Raw genomic sequence first — 10,512 nt, 5'->3', positions numbered from 1 at the left:
TACAAAGTTGAAGAGCATTGAGGATCCAAAATTCATAAAAGTTATAATCATGTACAAGTCATTCAATTGTAAATGGTGTCAGTAAAATTCTACAACGTTACCAAGGAACTATATCAAGCTCATAGGCTATTCAAAGCTCTGAATTGTTTTAAATATATACACATAATCTGGTTCTTTCGGGACAAAACTGTTGAAGAAATTTGAAATTCCGAGGCAAGGTATAGAGAGTGTTGAAAAATGCATTTAAAACAATTTAGAAATCAATTAAAATAAGATTCAATGAATTTGACTATCTATTAATTGTCAGTTATCAAAGACTGCAATTAGAAAGTATGTTAAGAGAAAAACAAACTTACATTAAAATGAGAAGAAATTCCATCAGAAGCTCTCGAATGTAATCACCTACTCTATAATATGATTTTAAGAATACGAAATCATATAATAACGACGAACGATTGTTCATAATGAAGCACTAGATATCCCTTTTATAAACTTCATTTTATATTCTAATTGAAGCTTATGGTATTCGACATTTACAAAACAAATTAAGTGGTTTTCCCAGTACCAAATAGTTTATTCCTCTACAATTTGCTTCAATAAATCCCAACAAATTAATCTTGAAAGAGATTATCTTAGAACTTGGGAACAAACTAAAACAATGTCAGCAAGCCATTTGTTTATGTCAACGTTAAACAAATCAACGTCCCCTTAGTACGTTAAAACAAGTTTTCAAGCAGAAAGCTCTTCAGAAATTACGCATAATTGGAACACTAAAACGCAATCGTGTAGAAAGATTGAACATATTTGATATAGTTAGTAAAATGGCATGGGAATTGTAAAAGAACTGAGTGATGACTCTTTTTCGCAGTAGAGGACCATTTTGATAGTTTTATAGGAAATAACAACACACCAAAATTCTCCAAGAAGTCATAAAGAATCCTCTACGATAGTTTAGATCACAATTTGAATGACAGGGAAACAACTTGTAATTATTATTATAATTTGAACTAATATCATTTTACAAATGTACTGAAAAAGAATACTATTCATTACAGATCTAAATGTGCTTAGCAATGCATTTACAATTTCATTTTGCGTGAGGCAATATAAGTCGGTAGGTTATTGTAACCAAAATCAAATACATAAATACGTACATCAATACAATATATGAAGAAAACAAGTGACAAGTCACAAATTCCTCCCTAATTCAGCCGGTCAGCATTGTAACGTCGTGATAGGATTTTTCGATTGATTCTACTAATGCACACGACGGATGGTTCATCACAATACGTTAAAAAGTCTATAATAGCAATAAAAGTCAATAATAGCAATAAAAGACCAGGAGGTTAAATACTAAATTTGGAGAGATCAAACGTCAATTATAGTCAATTTTAATGTCCTGGTTCAATCACATACTCCTTTAGCTAACCCTTAAATAAATGATAAAAAACGTATAAAGAAAATGTGAAGTTTTTTCTATGAACAGAATATTTTAATATTTTAAAATAAATCATTTTGTAGACAATATAAACGTGACGAAGACACACGTGACAAAGTTGATAGATTTCGAATCCATTTTCTTGTAGCAGACTAGTCAAAATGTAGGAAACTTATGGATTCAATGTAAAGTGCATACAGGTATAAAATTACTTAAAAAGGAAGAACATGTATGTTAAATACATTTAAATGCGTAAAGTTGTGTAAAAAGAAGACAGTTTGATGTAAATTATATGGCACAGTATACAAATGTATGTAGCAGTGAAAAAAAGCACTAACTGCAATTAGACGGGATGATTTACAACACAATAAATAGATAATACTGTTCAGTTTTGGACTGTTTTTGATGCAAAATTGGTTGGTAAGAAGTGGTTAACAAGAAATGACACAAAACCATTGACAGAAACCATAAAAATGCAATACATTATTGTCCTATGATAATCCAGTTTTCAGACATATTTTGCTAATAGTTTGAAATCAAATGTAGATATCTCAACTTATATTATGATGATACCACAAAGGCAAAAATACGGCAAAAAAACCTCTAATTAATAAATTAAGATATGGAACAAATACAAAATATAATATTAAGGACATTATTTAGTAACATATATTATTATTAGTGTACGTCCATGCATGGATGGTCATAAGTCATATGGTCTTCAATCCACTCAAACTTCGTATTAAATAAAATTTCGATTAACAACTGATTTCTATCCATCGTAACTTTAATGTTTTTTAATGGCATAACAAATTTTTGAAAAACTACATTATTTTTTAGTATCCCCTTTTCTCAATTGTGACCTACCGAATTAGAATTATACCTAGTTGTGTACTAACATATCTAACACGACGGTTGTCACATGTTATAATTAAGTAGGATCGGTTTACCCTTCAGGAGCAACTGGGATCATTCCCAGGTTTTTATAGGGTTTGTGTTGCTAAGTCTTTAGTTTTCTATGTTGTTTTGTGTACTATCTAATTGTTTGTCTATTTGTTCTTTTAGTTTTTAGCCATGGCGTTGTCCGTTTATTTTTTACTTTTAAGTTCGGAGTTCCCTCAGGTATATGGTTCGCCTGTCTTTATATAAAGAAATTGAACGTAACATATAGACACAATTTTGTTCCAAAGTGTTTATGGTTTGTTTTTTGTCTCTTTTTGTATTTCATAAATGTCGAACAGAGTTATTCTCTGTGTTTCAATTATCATCTTGGTTTGTTTCCCTTATTAAGGCTATATAGAAAACACGGGCAATAATCATAATAATTATTTACCAAAATACGTTTATCTATGTTATAACCAAATCATCATAAATAAAAGAAAAGCATAAAATAAATCTAACGACATAGACAGATTGTGTTCGGTGAAACATTGTTAACAGACAACAGAATAGCTATCATCGGGATAACGTATTCTGCACAGAGAGATAAATATCATTGTTAATATCGCAGGACATTAACAACATTTAATTACTTTTTTTGGCATGAGTGGTAAGATGGTAAATTTATTTATTCCCAGCAATCTCTTTGAGTGTCACTTATATAGGTATAATGGATAAACATTGATAACAGAATGCAGAGCAGTCTAAATTCATCCAAAGTGAACGAATTTATAACTAAGATACCACTGTTATAATGTAGTGGATATATATAGCTTGACAATCATACTACATCTCCTTTTTTTATATTGTAATACTAGATTTTCTTGGAGAGTTTGAACTTAAAATTATAACATGAATAGACAAAAAAAATAAGCACAAAATGACACAGAAATTATAATGAAACGTCTTTTCTTGTAGTAACCTGATAATAACTTGAATTTTATTGAGAATTATTATAAAAAAATAGAGATTTTTTTTATTCTTACTGCTATGACAAGTGGTACCTATTTTTACAGATATTTTATTTTAATTTTGATTATTATGTAATCTCGTGTATGATATGTACCGGAATTTAAAAAAAAACATTTCTAGTTGTTAAAAAGGACGAAGTTTAGTATTTTACAAAACATTTCTAAAATGTAAAATGTATGTATGAAAGTGTATAGCATTATGACAACTTATTCGTCTCTTAAGACAATAGTTAGGAACTTAGCAGAATAACATCATTCATTTTTATCGATGACATCATAAACAGAAGACACTTAAATTGGTCCATTTGCTTTCCGCAAAGTACGACCTTCACACCTAACAGCTTTAAAAAGTATCAAAATGACTAGTGTAAAACCGTTCAAAGAAGAAAACCAACAGTCTCATCAATACAAAAAAACAACAGGTTCTTGACATAGGACATGTGCAAACAAATGCAGCGAATGTATATGTTTTAATTTGCGTAAACCCTCACACTAACGTGAAACATGCAGTAATTTAACATTACAACATCGATCGAAATGACTAAACTATATCAATTGAATTGGCTAAATTCTATTACCATGATTACATGCAGAGAAATATAAACAATACAAATAAACAAACACTGAACAAATAAATAGTATCTATGATACAATATAAAAACAATATGTAATACAATGTCAAAAACAAATATAACCTTGGACAAAATGGTGTTAAATACAATAAGACACACAGATAGCTATCGATAATATAATTGTGTTGTGTGAGTACTGAAATACTTTTAAAAAAAGGTTTTCACAGTACGAGAACAGAAGTAAAATAAATATCTGGAATACAAACAATTATAAACGGTGGTACATATAAAAACAATAAAGTGAGACGAAATATAAAACAAAAAACAACCGTTAATTAACAAAAATGAATTACAAATTGTTTCAACACAACAACAAAAAATAACCGTTAATTAACGAAAATGAATTACAAAGTGGGTCAACAGTTCAAATAAAAAATACTCGCAGTTACTGAAAGCTACTTAAAACAACTTATGATAAAAAAAAATCATGCATCAGTGTCCAATCAATCAAAACACATATTTAGTGTTAAACGCAATATTTTATTCGAGCGTCACTGATGAGTCTTTTGTAGACGAAACGACCGTCTGGAGCAGATACACAATTTCAATCTTGGTATCTATGATGAGTTTATTTACCGTAGCCGTATTTGGCACAACTTTTTGGATTTTGTATCCTCAAATGCTCTTCAACTTTTTACTTGTTTGAATTTATAACTATTTTGATCTGAGAATCACTGATGAGTCTTATGTAGACGAAACGCGCGTCTGGTGTATTAAACTATAAACCTTTGATAACTATTATTTGCACGGATCACATAGTGATTTGAGCGATTTTAGTACATTTTAACCGGATGTAAAATGCCGTTTTTATTGTCTAGTTTATTAGGTACACTTGTTTTACACTACATATTCTACGTACTGCCACTTTGAGATGTATCTTTTATTGAAGTACAATACTTTGTCAGAGAATTTCGATTCCAATGTCTGTTAATGTAGTAAGTATGGCTCAGGGGAAGAAGTTCAATTAAATCATTTGATTAAACTCATTTTAAGAAAAATGAACTAGACAGAAGAACTTGTCTGGTGCGACCCATGGGATGCGTCTTTCCTTTAAAACTAGGTCAAGATTTTCTTTTTTACACGATCTCTCAAATATATTGACATGATTGATGTAAATGATTTTTTTATAGTATCATATAATAGATAACATTTAATAAAATTGTCATTTATTTATTTTGAACAGTATGTAAAGTCGGTTGAGAAAACTTGCATTAGTATAGAATATCATGTTTAAAACATTAACTTTACAGCTCAGTTGCCAGAGGAATTGTTAGTGATACAGAAAATCACGATTTTGAATTTACATTTTATTACAATCATAGAAAAACTTGCATTGATTTAACAGATACGCTGATATTCTTTTTTTTACGTATTGACTTCGTGATTTTTAGGCAATAATGCTGTTTCGCTATATTTCTTATGAGAAAGGCGCACATTTCTCTTTAATAAAAATATTTCCTATAAAAGTCTTATAACAGATATTTTGAAACTTTTAATAAAATATATCTAAAATTTTCGCCATTGTTTCGTACAAATATGTAGACTACGATGATACTTTTAATGAAACAAATACATAATCCTTGTTTCTATGATGAGATAAAAGACACATTCTGAATGAATAGTAACCTAATTGACACTGGTTAAAATCACATATTCTGCCACATTTTTTGAAATGGTTGGCCATCTACTAGTATACTGATTCAATCATGTAGAGATTATATTAACTAAGATTTCAAGTAGAGAACAGAATAAAACTATATGTGTTGGTAGCTCGTGTGATTGTAAAATGGTCAGTTAGCTTTTAAGGAAAAGATAAGACTTCAAATCTATTTCGACGCTGTCAGGATAAATTTGATGTACTTATAATTTCATCATTTGATAAAGTACTTTTAGTTTCAAATTTTCCTTGGAGTTTGTCATTTTTGGTATTCTACTCTACACATTCCTTTATAAAGAAGAACTTTGAAACATAAATTAAAATAATGCAATGTACGTAGTTAAAAGAGACTTTTCTTAAATGATAAATCTTCAAAGTTATAAAACAAAAATTCTATTTTCTCATTTGAATTTTTTTCTTGTTGACAATCATTCCATAACGTGTGAGTAAAATATCATTGGTGTGTAATAACATTTTAAATTGTTGCTTATCAATTATGAGATGGCAAAGGTGTGGTGACCGTTATTGAATCACGACTGGCAATTTTTAACACTGGAAGCCATTTCAAAACAACGGTATCTCTGATAATGGTTCGTTTCGAAAGTGTTGTTAAAAAGCACAATACTTGAAATCATGAAAAGTGGAAGCTTAAGCATAAAAGTCTAAAAGTCGCATATACTTCCTAAGCATATGCCTAGCCTTTTTCATGGGCAAGCTACTTGTAAGCAAACGGAATGGTATCAACAAATGTCCACGATACTCATCAGTGACCTCCGAATGTAGAAATACAGTGGGTAACTTTTACAGCAATAGCAAGACTGAGGATCAAGTTGAACTCGATAGATACATAAGGGATATTAGTTTCCAGACACTTTATGCCTATGAAGCTATTTGTTTAGGTTGTAAACTGCATATCAAAATAGGTGATTTGTTTTTCATTTATATTCTTTCTTTGTGTTTTTTTTTTTCAATTATTCGGTACAACTATTAGATTGCAACATTTCCTAAACATTACAAGTTTTTGAATATCACAATATAAAGGGATTGTGAATCATCCTTTGCGATTAATGCATTCCGAAAACGATTTTTACGCCATAAATTCTAACAATAGCTATCGAATTTGATAGACAACAATAACTTAAACGGCAAAATGCGCTATTTAAAGTGACAGTAAATCTCACATGGGTGACAGCTGCAAAGCAGGTTTATGCACATTTCAAAAGTATCATTTACATTTCTTGTATATGTGGGTGTCCCAAGTCAGGAACAACGTCGATGGTTTTATTTTGATAAATCTTAATAGAATTGTCATATCGAAATCAAATTTAGAATCTTTTATTTCTGCTATATTAATTTACAATTTCCAGTATTTGAGAACGAGTTATCGCTGATAAATTGCACATATATATTGTTGACGAATTTATTAAATCTGTATTTGTTTTGTTTTGTTTCGCATGATAAAAAAAAATCGGAACTATTAAATTTGAACAGGAATACAAATGTTTGTTTTGCTGTTTTTAAGATTGAAAACAGACTGAGTTAATGTTAAAATCTGTAAATTAAGTACACAATATATCAATTAAATACCATTAATATTTTGTCAATAGGTCTATGTATATAATTTGTAAGATTTTTCATCCAAATGAAGACAATTATGTTTTGCGTCATGACATCTTCGCCTAATTTTTAGAAATGCAGAATATTGTTTTACTCAGATTTTTCTTAACTTTGCATATAAAGGTAGATTATTAAGATAAAGAAAGTGTTATAAAGAAATGTATTATGCATTTTCTGTTATTGTTTTTTAGCGCAAAAACTCCAAAAAAAAATTTTTCTAAAATATCTTGTTAAGAGCTATCTTCTCATATCATATCTTTAGATTCAATCATATTTTTTTTTCCAAATTCTCGCTTAATAGGTGTTTACATTTATTGTGGTTATTTTTTGTATTATTTGTCTTTCATTTTTTTTCATGTGCTTTGTCTATATATAGATATCAGAAGATATGGTATGAGTGCCATCCAGGTCAGAATTTTTTAAAAGTTAACCATTAAAGATCGAAGTACAGCCTTCAACACAATATGCCATTTTGATTTTATGTTATTAAGATTATAACACAATTTTGATTATTATACTGACATTTACTTTTTATGTCTGTTTGTTTGTTCACACATTGTCAATCTAAAGGAATTTGTACGTGACTGTCTCCCGAGTGAGGGTTTCGCTAGCTATAAAATCAGGTTCAACCCACCATTTTCCCAAAAAAATAGAAAGCCTGGTCCAAGTCAGGAATATGTCAAATGGAAAACAACTGTCACATTTCCTTGTGTTTGAAATGGGGAATTGGACTCGGTTTTATAGCAAACTTAACCTGTCACTTGTATGACAGTCTTACATAATTCAAATATTATAATAATTTGATGTATACTTTGACGGTATCGAATTTGTTTTTGCAATGGTTATTATTTATTTCATGATATTAATATGATCATAATTGTATGTAATATATCTTTATTAATATTAGACGGACTGAAGCATTTGAACCATCCATTTTAGTACAAGATGTATGTGGATTTTTATGAACTCTGAAAATGAATGAACAAATTATGTAATGTATCTGTTGGTATTGCTTCGATTGTATTTGTTTATTAAAAATCATAGCTTCAGACCTGTATATTAAAACAAAAGTAATGCATCATGGAACATTAATGATAAATATATTTATGAATTGTTTGGCCTTTTACAGACAGGGGAAACAGTATAATGAAGTGAACATATTTCGTAGTGAAAGCATTAAAATTAGGAAGTAATACATGTCTTTACTTATGAGATGAAACATACTTTGAACTGTCTATAAAATATCATAACAAATAGATAGTGAATTAATCAAGTATATTTTTATGAAGTTTGCATTGATAAGAAGAAAAAAAAACAATATATCAGTTTTTTTAAATTTGTGCTTAAATAAATTACTCATAGAAACTAGGATTGAAATTTTATAGTTGCGCCAGACGCGCGTTTGACTAATAATTTATTGTTGATATGTGAATGCACATTCTTATAAGTAGGCAAATGTAGAGTATGTTTGAAAGAACTTGTGAATATAATGTGCTTTTCACAAAACGCTTAGTTAAATACATACATAAATAGATAGATACATAAATAAATAAATAAACACAAACACTTACCTAATAGAACATCCATAAAGAAGCCACATTTTTATTAAAATTTAGACATAAATGTTATCAACAGTTATGTTTGCGTTTAATACGACAATTCCTTGGTGTAATGCTTCAAATGTAAATGTCAACTGCGCATCAATATATATTAATTGTAAAATCTCTATAACAACATTTCTGTAAAGGATATTTCGTATATGAGAGCTTCACAGCCCTAATCTCTATGCTTATATAATTCTGATCATTTATTGAAAATGTCTAATACATCAATTTAGTTTAGATCAAGATAGATAGTTAAAAGAGCTTTCCAATTCTGTAACGGACAGAACGTCAACGTTGTAGGTTGAGTTGTAAAACAGATGACTAGCTTACTGAAGTGGCATATCACTACATAATATTGATTCAATTTATATTACTGTGGACTTTGCACAAGGATGAACTCGGGTGCATTTTCAAACATTAAATTTGTCAAGAAATTAAATCGCCGTAAATTTTCCATGGATTCGACGTTGAAGACAAACATCACGGGAATTGTCATCAATCTTTGTTCAACGATATGTTTGTTTAAGGAAAGAATTTAATAGATATAGGAAGATGTGGTGTGAATGCCAACGGAAAGAATTTAAGCCTTGTTTGAATGCTTTATACCTGATTTGTTTAATTTTTCTGAAAGAGAAATGCCATGAGAGTAAAGATTATTTCAATTCACTTATATAAATTAAACAAAAGTCGCAAAAGAAACAATTCCTATCTTTTCCCAAATACTTTAATTGCCATGTCATATGTTATTCAAAATGTGAAGATAGCTGCGTTTGTGGACTGATCGGCTGACAACAGTATATTTTTTCAAACTCGACACAGAGACGATGAAATAATGATAGGTGCTATATTTGCAGTGTAAACAATCGAATGTGAATATGATTGCAACTCTACAATAATGCAACCCATTCGTCTCAACTCGGCCGATTCCGTACCCTCATCTAACGGATAGAAGGAGAGTAGCGGATTCTACCGAGGATTGCCGAATGTAATGCAACCTTAAGAAAATCATAACTTTAATATTATCCTGAATGGAATTTGTAAATCAAGATAGATATACTAAGTAAATCATGAGTCATAGACAAAAGGGTTACATATGACAAATGTAAAAAGAAACAGACCCACACACTCAATAAAGAAATTTCTACATTGAGAAAAACAAACCCTACATGTATATAATCCGGGAATGAATTCAAATAATCTTAGACTGTCGCATTATAACTTAGTCTAGCTCACCCGGAACCATGCCATGTTACGCCATTCTGGTAGAGTTCGTCGGTGTTTAAAACCCCAGAGTTTGCCATCATACAGTAAGGCTTTGATAAAATCCTCATCACAAAGTTATCACTAAAATGTTAAAACATTGGTCATGTTATTTTATAACACTAAAACGGCCAATTTTTACAATGAAAATAAAGTATATTCTAGATTATAGACGAGACTGTATTTGTATCGAATATTAATTGTCAAAAAAAGTCTGCAAAATTATATAACTTGTATCTGATTTTGACATGAAAAGTCGAAAATTATCACATAAAGCAAATCAATTTCAATTTTTGAATAATTTGCTATATTTTTTTGTTACATCTGGTTTACTTAGTATTTGTCAATACTTTTTTTTCTATAAGTGACAATAACCAATAGTTTTCTGTTAAAT

This window comes from Mytilus edulis, chromosome 8, assembly GCF_963676685.1.
Source record: "Mytilus edulis chromosome 8, xbMytEdul2.2, whole genome shotgun sequence".
NCBI classification, from domain to species: domain Eukaryota; kingdom Metazoa; phylum Mollusca; class Bivalvia; order Mytilida; family Mytilidae; genus Mytilus; species Mytilus edulis.
Note: the sequence above shows the minus strand (reverse complement) of the source record.